This window comes from Nothobranchius furzeri, chromosome 11 (assembly GCF_043380555.1).
Source record: "Nothobranchius furzeri strain GRZ-AD chromosome 11, NfurGRZ-RIMD1, whole genome shotgun sequence".
Taxonomy (NCBI): domain Eukaryota; kingdom Metazoa; phylum Chordata; class Actinopteri; order Cyprinodontiformes; family Nothobranchiidae; genus Nothobranchius; species Nothobranchius furzeri.
In genome coordinates, this window is record NC_091751.1 from 64,168,773 (window position 1) to 64,179,216 (window position 10,444).

Below are 10,444 nucleotides of genomic sequence, written 5' to 3' on the forward strand. Positions count from 1 at the left end.
ACTCATATGGAGTGGGGGATTTTTCTCCTGCTCCTTCCCCAGAGGGAGCAGAAGAAAGGGACTGAGGCTTTTTGGAGGAGGCAAGCGGCCTTGAGCCGTATCGTTTTGAGCCGATAGCTCATGAGCTGTCTGAGGTCTAGTCCACACGTAGCCGGGTTTTTTTAAACGAATATCCGCCCCTCCAGAAACTTGCATCCACACCACCTCGTTTAAAAAAAAACTCTGTCCACACGTACCCGGATAAATCCGTTGTTAAGGACATGCCAGACCTGTAGGCGGCAGTACTTCCCCCGTTCTTAACCTCGTCCTTCGTCTGTGGTCTTCCGCAAGGAGCAGTAATTCCGCTTGCAAAAACAAACAAGCAAAAAGCGCTTGGACAATTGATAAAGCGAGCGCAGCTCTGAGGGCATCCATGCTGTCGGCTAGTGTAAACACAGGTCACACACGTGATGTCAGCAATTTTTTGTCGTGGAAAGTGACGTTGCGGACCTTAAAACTCCGGTTTTGTCCGTCCACACGCAGACACCCAAAACGGAGAAAACGCAGATCTTCACTTTGGCCGGAGTTTTTAAAAAGATCCGTTTTCGTGTGAAAAAAAACTTCATTTTCGTGTGGATGACAGGCCAAAACGTAGAAAAATATCTACGTTGTGGCAGATTCCCGGCTACGTGTGGACAGGGCCTGAGACCATCGAAGCCAATTCAGATTGAGCATAATGGCAGTCTCTGTGTGGTAATTAGCCTTTTAGATTAGCTAGAGTAATATTATATTTTAGTATAAAGTATTATTCTAACAGTTCACTTTAGCCGTACGTTTCTTGATTTACTTTATCTATGAAACTGGTGATTTTGAGAAGAGAAATAAATAATTAATGAGAAATCATTTCCAACAGTTCATTTGAATACTTAGATTATAACGGACAACTTCTGGCACATCAGCTTCACCGGTTGGTCCAAATACCAGTAAGGGTAGTTAAGGAGTGAAAAGTCCAAATTCGATATTGGGCAATTAAAAATTCAGATAAGAAATCATTTACTGGAGCAAGTATAGAAAATGTTCTAGTAGAAGTTTTTCTTCTGATCGTCCCTTTTGTTCTGGTGATCTGGATCAAACAAGACTGTATGTGATGGACTAGTTTCCTGTTGTTGCTGCAGCAGCTGATGACCCCCTTTCTCAGGCCTCGTATTTGATGAAATTTAATCTTAGTAAGATAAAAATGGTGCCACGTCCAGAAATCTGCTTTTCCTAACAGGAAATTAGAAGAAGAGTCCAATAAATCATCCTGTTGATCCTTAGAAGATAAAAATAAAGCAGAGCTGGTGTCGACTAATTAAAGACTTGAATCCTACAGCTTCCTCCTCACTAGGGTCACGGTGAACTGGAGCCTGCCTTCAGGGGTCTACGGGTGAGAGGCGAAGGACACCCTGGACGGGTCCCCAGTCCATCTCAGAGACACACAACCACTCACTCCATTTAACTGGACGTGCCTGTTTTTGGTCTGTGGGAGGAAACCAGTACCAGTAGGAACCCACACATGCACCCAAGAACACGCTAAAGCTTGGTTTATGCTTGACGCATTCACTTTCCGCGCAGTGATGCGGCTCGCGGCTGGAACGCGCTTCACAACTCGCAGTGTTTATGGTTCGTGCGGCTTGTCTCTGCGGTGAGCCAATATTCTCCCAGACTGTAGGGGGCAGCATGGAGCTCTACAGCAAGCATCCAACACTACACCGTAGTAGAAGTAGAAATTACTGTTTACAACACGACATTCCAGCATTTTTAACAGCGTTCTCGTCTTTTCCGACAGTGCGAGCTATTTCTCTCCAAGAATTATTAACAACATGTTGATCACGGTGATCTCTGAGAGCTGAATCATACAAATGTCTGTATTTACGAACCTCTGCCATACTAGTTCTTGCCGGTCCGCCATGTTTTTCCGCGTCCGTCCGTCCGCGTGGTTAGAAATTTTCCGAGGTGCGCGTTGCAGAAATTCTGGGCCGTGCGGAGGCGCGGTGGAGGGGCGTGGTTGTTAAAATGACGCAAAATGACGCAACTTTTCCGCGCGGAGCCGTGCGGACCTCGCGGACGCGTCAAGCATAAACCAACCTCAACTCCATAAGGAAAGGCCATGCGTCACTTATGGGATTTTTCTCTGTTTGGTTATATTTGCATCCTCTATTTAAATAGATGTTAGACTTTTGTCTTTAGTGTTGTATTTTAGCTTGACATGATAAAGAAAATGTCCCTGCATTTGTACAGCAAGTCGTCCAAGACATAAAACAATCAGCTGGGAAATGTAGCCAACACCAACATTTACCAGCAGGTCCTCTTCTCATCCACAGAGATGTGTTTCTGAGAATTAAACGTGTGGTTTAAGAAAATAAAAAGTTCAAATGTACGGGTTTGTGAGTTAAAGCAGACATTTTATGAGCGGAGGTCCATGTTGTCTACTCAGCAGTGCCAGTCAGCAGCAAGAAGAGCTGATGTTTGGTTAAACAGCCAGCAGATGGCAACATTGAGAGGAGGAGGTAATGTTGAGGTAATGTCTCTCTGTTCCTTTGTTCCCTGTATTCATCTTTCTGCCCTCCAGTCTGAACTTCCCCTCACAGACTTCAAACGAAACAAAAAATAACAGAAGGTGATCTAATTTGGCCTTGCAACCGCTGCAGCGGAGATGCTTTTTAATTGCTTCTGCTGAACACCTAACCTGTTTTTTTCTGTTTTTCACAAAGTCTAAATGACGATGGGGTAAAGCAGATACCGGAGCCGCTTATGAAACATTAAAATGACCCGATGAGTTCAGGTGGTTTCAGTGTGAGGAGCAGCTCGGCCAGCGTTCGGCTCGATAAACTCTGGTACCCAGTGCCTAGCCTCTGACAGACATTCCTCAGCATCTTTAACCCCAGAAGCTTCGGAGCAGTCTCGACTCTGTGAAGCAGATCAATGGGAGGATTATCGCAGGACCAAGATGCCAGTTATAGAGCAGCTCTGTGCTGCCTCAGTGAGGGGAGAAGACTGAGAGGCTTTCCTTTGATCTGGTGCTGGCGCATCTGAGAGGGGCCCGCTGATGATGATAATGATGCTGAGACCTAATGCAGGGAATCAGACTGAGACACCCCCCCCACCCCCATTTCTATACTGGTCGTATAAAGGACCAGTCTGTTGAGGCCTGAACGGGACAAACGGATTTAATCAGACGGATTGCAGATTCGTGTGAATTTATCCCAACAAATGTGTTGTTTCCCTCCTGAAAAGGAATTATATTGATGCAACAGTGGTGACTGTGTGTGTGTGTGTGTGTGTGTGTGTGTGTGTGTATGTGTGTGTGTGTGTGTGTGTGTGTGTGTGTAGGCTCCAGTTGTTTCTTCCATTACATTAGATCCAGCTGAACACCTCTGTCCTCTTTCAAGGACACCCCTCCCCTCTGCATGTCTCCATCCCTCAACTTCTCTCCATCGCTCTCTTTCACTCTTTCTCTCTCTCACACACACACACACACACACACACACACTGTTGTGTGACAGGCCGTGGTGTTGGAGATGGCTGCTGGCATTCTGGACAGTATAAGGCTTAAGGTGCAGAGGGGGAGAGAGAGAGAGAGAGAGAGAGAGAGAGAGAGAGAGAGAGAGAGAGAGAGAGAGAGAGAGAGAGAGAGAGAGAGAGAGAGAGAGAGAGAGAGAGAGAGAGAGATTGTGTGTGTGTGTGTGTGTGTGTGTGTGTGTGTGTCTGACAGACAGATAGAGGAAACCTTGTGATTCTTCCTCTGCTCTATCTCTCCATCTTATCTGAGTGAAAGCTACAGCCACACTCTGAATCTCTAACGGCTCGCTGCCTGCCGTTGTCTGACGAAGTCTTTGTTGGTGTTTGTCAACTCCTGATGATTGTGATAATTGGATGTGTGGTCAGTAATCTCATAATTAGTGCTAAGTGGGAATTAGATTAGGCTTTTGTTAATTTCTGAAGCTGCTCTGGTTAACCAGCTTATGAGAGGGTGGATTAGGCCTGACGAAGCAGCTGAAGTCAGAGGTCAAGGCTGGTGGACCCAGGTGAAGAGCTAATCTGATTGGCCGCCCATGTGTCAGGTAGGGGAGGTGTCGGGATGGCCCACAGCTGCTGAGCAGCAACAACTGAGCGCTGCAGAGGGAAGGCACTTTGATGAGTTTGTGAGGACAACTTTTAATTGCTTCTGAGTGTGTTATGATCCAGACTCCAGAGTACATCTAACACCTCCTTCACACACACTCCTTCTTCCCCGACATTCTGTCGTTTTTTGGTCTTTCTTGCTTTTAAAGAGCTTTTCTGTACAACTGACCTCCAGTCCTCTTCATTAGATGGGCCTCCGCGAAAAGGACTCCACCTTCTCTCTATTCTTCCCTTTGCCGTGCCTTCCTCACCATCTCAACTCTCCTTCTCTGTCTCTCATCATCCACCTCCCCACCTTCACTCCCTCGTTTCCCCCGCTCTCGTGTTTTCAGAGGCCCAGCGTGGGTGGCTGAGTTTAATGAATTCTCTTTTCTCTCTGCAGCCAGGCGCTGATTTCTGATTGTGAAGAGGTGTGTGTGTGTGTGTGTGTGTGTGTGTGTGTGTGTGTGTGTGAGCTGCGTGCACAGCAGCACACACACATTTTCTCCTCATTCACTTTCCCTCCTATGACTCTGATCACTTCACAAGTCTAAATAAATCCTGGCCTTTCTCCTGATCAAGGAATCAGGTTTCACTTCCTCCTTTCTTAAGGAGAAAGAAGCCAGATGTCAGCTTTAAAACAGATTTGCTCCATAATGTGTTTGTTGTCGTCTTCGTGAGCATTTACCTGCCATCTCCCACAGCCTGAAACATGAGCCCAGAGTCTGTTTTGTCCTCTGCCTGTGATGTCTAACTTATGCACGAGGAACCGGATACGGTAAATGAGTCTAGAAGGGGCCTCAGACAAGACACATAATGATTTTTAGCTCATCAAATTCTTGTTTTGCTGTTTTTCAGTGAACAACAAAATCGAGTTCAGCCATATGGAATATCACCAGACTCAACAACTTATGATCTTGCAATAATTTGAAGTCATTTAAGTGGATGTGTTGGAAATGGAGAATCACATTTGATTGAAAACAGGAAAGCTATCGAGTACTGTGCAAAAGTGATTGCACATCATCACGATCTTAGGTATTTCCCTGCCGACACGGGCTAACCTCTTAGTGTGTTTTATTGTGCTTTTAGCCGTGGTCTTGTTTTACTTTAGTATGTTCTTTTAAATAAAGTAAAAAATTATTATTATTATTTTTAATCTTTTTAATCTGAATATATATCTTGTCTCTTAATTTATTAACTTTCTTAATACAGTACAACACTTTGGTCAGCTGTCATGCTGTTTTTAAATGTGCTCTATAAATAAACATGGCACGATGTGGTAAAGTTGTCAGCAAATCCCAGGAAATATTTTGCTTCTAAGCAGTCAGTTTAAGTTGGAGTTGAGTTAAAATGAGGAAATTGCCTTAGTAACAAACAAAAGAAGTAAACTTAGGTCTTTAGAAAATGATTTACAGCAGATCGACGGTGTCTTAACGTATATAATCTACCTGTAATAAATCTACCTGAGACAGGACGTCAGAGGAACAGCATCCTTCGGTCATTCAGGATCACCTTGATTGGTGCTAAAATACCGCTTCGTGTTGTATTTGGTGTTTTCCACTTATTTAACGAAACATTTGATCAAACTTGTTTCCATTTCAAATAATTTTTGTTGAGTAGTTTGTTGTGTGTTAACACAACGCTGGTTCAGAGCAGAGGCCAGAGTTAAGTCTTTCAACAAACCAAAACCTTCTACTGAAAATGTTATAGGGTGCTGGGGTTAGAGTGGACAGGTGACAAAGCCAAAGTCCAAGGAACACCTTTGAAAACACCTTTAGAATATCTAAAATGTCTGAGAACTATAAAGTTTCACAGAACCACAAGAATTTTTGCTGCTCTTTAGCAAAACGTAAAGACATGAGGAATGAGTGTGTGTGAGTGACCTGTCCTTTGGACCGAGACCAAGTAGAGATGTTTACCCATAATGCACAGCTCCATGTTTGGAGAACACTAAACAGCTGATACCAGGGGTGTTTCTCAATGCCAAGGAACCTCGCCTGATGTCTTGGTCCCGCCCCGGTCGCCTAGGAGATACGTCATCAGGAACTGCCAAGACGTGTTCCAATGTTCATGTTCTACCGAGGCGTCTGATGTCCATTTGTTAGCCGTTTAGCTAGCTGAGCAAGGATACTCAGGAGGTGTCTTCTGGCCTAGCCTTGTTCAAAAATTTCCCAGAATACACCTCAGTATTTTCCAAAAGACGGCGGATCAGAAGCCGGCAGCTACTTCAGGGGCAAATTCAAAGTTTAAATGTAAGTCAACTAATTGTAGCTATCAGGCTGAAATCTAAAACTTTTTTTTAATACCCAAAGCTATCATCTATGGTTGGTTAGTTGCTTAGCAGTTGCAGCTTTGGTGGCTAGTGGGTAGTAAGTTGCTTACATATTTAATTAAACAATTATATACACAATTTAAAAAGTAAAAGGACATGCGCCTTGACATTGAGAAACAGCCCAGCTCTCAGCACGGTGGAGGGGAGCTGATGGTTTGGGCTCCCAGCAGACAATCATGAGCTCCTCTGTAGCCCAAAGTTTTTCCAGAGTCTGATGGCTGACACTGGGTCAGAAAACAGCAGCAGATCTACAACAGAAGGTCTGAAACCAAGGTTCAGTCAGTCCAGACCTGATCCTGATGCTGTGGTTGGACGTTCAAATGTCTGCAAGCCTCAAGGAACTAAAGCAACGTAACAAACAAGAGTGGGACAAAATCATTCTCTGTGGTGTGTATGAGGCTACTTCAGTAGTGTACAAATGTCTGAAGACTCCTTTAAAGTAGGCAAGCATGAAAACATCAGCTGAATGTTGAAATGCAAATGGTTTAATTCCAGTTATTAGAAAAAGCATAAAAAAACTAAACAAAAACAAACTTAGACAAAAAACATTCTTGGAAATGCCTCAAGTGTGTCAGGAAATACCAATTTATTCATTTATCCATGCCTTTCAAGACAGAATCATACATATCATTACAATAAAACAAGAATACGGAAAAACAGGTGATGCATGAAGGTGTGTTTAAGTACAAGTAGCCAAAAAACAAGAGTAAACCAAAGAGAAGGTGTAGTATTAGCTTTATAGTGACCTTTGACCTTCGATACCTTCTGTTTGGGTCACAGACAAAGATTTTCAATTCAATTCAAAAATACTTTATTAACCCCAGAGGGGAATCGATTGCTGTAATAGCTCAGAATAATAACAATAATCAAGTCATCAAAGAGTTATTGTATATTACAATGGCTGCTGGCAGGAAGGGTCTCCAGTAGCAGTCAGTGTTGCAGCCAAACTGAAGAAGCCTCTGACTGAAGACACTCTTCCGTTGTCGGACAGTCTTGTGAAGAGAATGCTCAGGGTTGTCCATAATTTTCTTGATTCTCTGGAGAATCCTTCTTTGCATTATCTCCTCCAGTGGTTCCACAGTCGTCCCCAGAACAGAACCAGCCTTTGTTATTAGGCTGTTGAGCCTTTTCAGGTCCCTGCTTCTGATGCTGCTACCCCAACAGACGATGGCTGAAGAGATTACACTCTCAACAACAGACTTGTAGAAGATCTGCAGCATCTTCCTACAGACATTGAAGGACCTAAGTGTCCTCAAGAAGTGCAGTCTGCTGTGTCCCTTCTTGTAAACGGCTTCGCTGTTCTTTCTCCAGTCCAGTCTGTTGTCCAGGTGAACTCCAAGGTATTTGTATTCCTCAACCACCTCCACTTCTTCTCCCATGATGGAAACAGTGTTTGACTCCACCCTGTTTCTTCTGAAGTCTAAAATCATCTCCTTTGTTTTGTTCACGTTCAAGGTCAGATGATTGTTTCCACACCATGCCACAAAGTGCTCCACCAGCTCTCTGTACTCAGCTTCCTGTCCATCTCCGGTAGACCAGACAACTGCAGAGTCATCTGAGCATTTCTGTAGATGATTTTGGTCTTTTCCTCATTTTGCTGTTAAAGGCTTTCCATCAATCCAGCTTTTCGTCACATCTAAACAACCTCTGTAGCTCAGACATCACTTGAGACTTAGAAGATGGTAATGTCATCTGCAGATGATGAAGGAGCAGATATAACAGAAAAATCTGTTTCCAGCTCTGAAAGACTCCAACATGAGGGTCTGGCATGTCCACCTTCTTGCATCTATTCATAAGACACAACATCTTTGCATCTTTGTCCTTATTTAAGAATCTAATTAGAGCTTCAACTCTTATTGGTTCTGAAGTCGCTCTTCTACAGGACTGTTGTCATCCCATGCTGCTGCTTCATCTCCGTTTGTACAGTTTGATGGTACAATCATCATAGTGCACCATCTGAAGAGAGACCTTCAGAGGAGTTTGGCTGCTACATGATATTTATTTTCTTACTTTGAGCCCTCTTGTTGTGTTCCTCTTATTGTGCATGGCAGTTACACAGTAGATGCTAATTACTCCAAAAAGTTCAGTTTGAAGGCTCTGTAGAACAAACCTGAATGAAGAATGACTCTTTACTTGGGCATCAAAATTCAAAGAGTCGCTTCAAGGATATTTGATATGTTTACATAGCAAAATTTACACAGATTATGAAAATCAAAGATTTAAAAATGTTTTTCAAACTATGCAACAAAAAATAGCCATTTATCCTGTGATGATATCACACACACACACACACACACACACACCGATTGAAAAGCTCCTTCTATGCCACTGAAGACTGTGTTTTGTGCTTATAAATAAGAGGAACCCAGACGAGTGGCGAGGCGATCGCTGAGGGGAGAAGACAGATCACTCCCGATCACCCCTGATCGCTCCACTGGCTCATCTGGGTCCCTCTGCTGAACTTCTCTGTCAGATTAAAAGAAGTGAGCCACATTAGGGCCAGACCATCTCATCTCAAGAGCATGAGTGCGATTTTCTCATTTCCTCTTCCACACGTGTGTAACAGCAACCCTGTCGTGATCCATCAGTGCCAGGCAGGGTTGAGTATTAAAGGGACATGCTGCATGTGCTGCTGTTATGTATTAAGTAATACTAATCATGATGTTGAGCGTAATATTTAAAATGCAGTACCAGGAAAGTACCAGCAAAGTAATGTAATATGTTATAAAATACTATTTAAAATAGATATTTAGTGGTAATGCGATTACACTGGTAACAAGGTGGAGGTCAGTTTTGGTGGAAGCATCCAGAAGAGCCCAGGGTTAAGAGGCCAGCCCTTGTGGGGACATACAGTACGACGGGCCAGACCCACAACCGAGCCGGCTGACTGCTCGTTACAAATCCCCAATCAGATCAAGTTGCATCATTTGCTTTTATGTCATGGCAGAGAGAACGAGTTGTTTGTTTAATGTTTTGCCTCATCAACTCCATTCTGCTCATACTGTTAGAGTTGGACCGTCACACGGTGGAAACGTGAATCAGACAAATCAGCTTTCCAGATCCCTGTTGGATGAAAATTAATGTGAGCTTCATACCAACAACAGAATGGAGCATCCAGGCTGTTATCAGGAGCCAGGCTCTGTGATGTTGCTGTCTCCGCGTCCTTGGCATAAAATAATAATTTCCACTTCTTGACGGCAGCATTAATGCAAAATAAAAAAAGTACAGCACAGATTTTAGGAGAACATATGCTGCCTTCAAGATTGCATCTTTCCCAGGATGTATTTTTCACCTCAGACCCGCGTTCTGTCGGAAGATATGGCCGTAAACAATAAAATATTAAATCATTGGGCTAGTCTGCCTGCTGATCGGATCTGGACCCAAAAGGAAAGGTGTGAAGAATTTGTAAATGAAATGAAAACCTGCCCGCTGCTGTTGTTCACCTTCAGATACGCTTGCTGGAAGATCGGAGCAAAGTCAGACCAGAAACTCACTGATGTGGGTCCTCAATGTCTCTCCAGTGTTGTGAGAACAAATAACAGTTACAGGTAAAAGCTTTAGAGCTCCACGAATCACCGCTTTACACCAGTTCATTTGCTATAGCTGCTTGATCCAAGTGCAAACCCATCTCCAGGTGTCACCGTAGGTGAAAGGCTGGGTGCTTGGCCCTTTCCTTTTTATCCTAAACTTACTTCAAATCCATCGCCCCAGTCATTCCCTCTACCATCACAGCCTGCCTGAGTGACTTAAAACACTGGACGAACCCTAACTTTCTAAAACTCAACAGCAATTAAACTGAACTGATTATCACTGGTCCTGAATCCCTCCTGTCTCGTGCTCAAAAAGGTTTCCCTCCTAATGGACGGCCACACAGTCACCCCCTCCTCTGCAGCCCGCAATCTTGCATCATCTTTGATTCCACTCTCTCCTTGAAATCCCACATTAATAACATCAATCAATCAATTCAATCAAATTTTATTTGTATAGCAC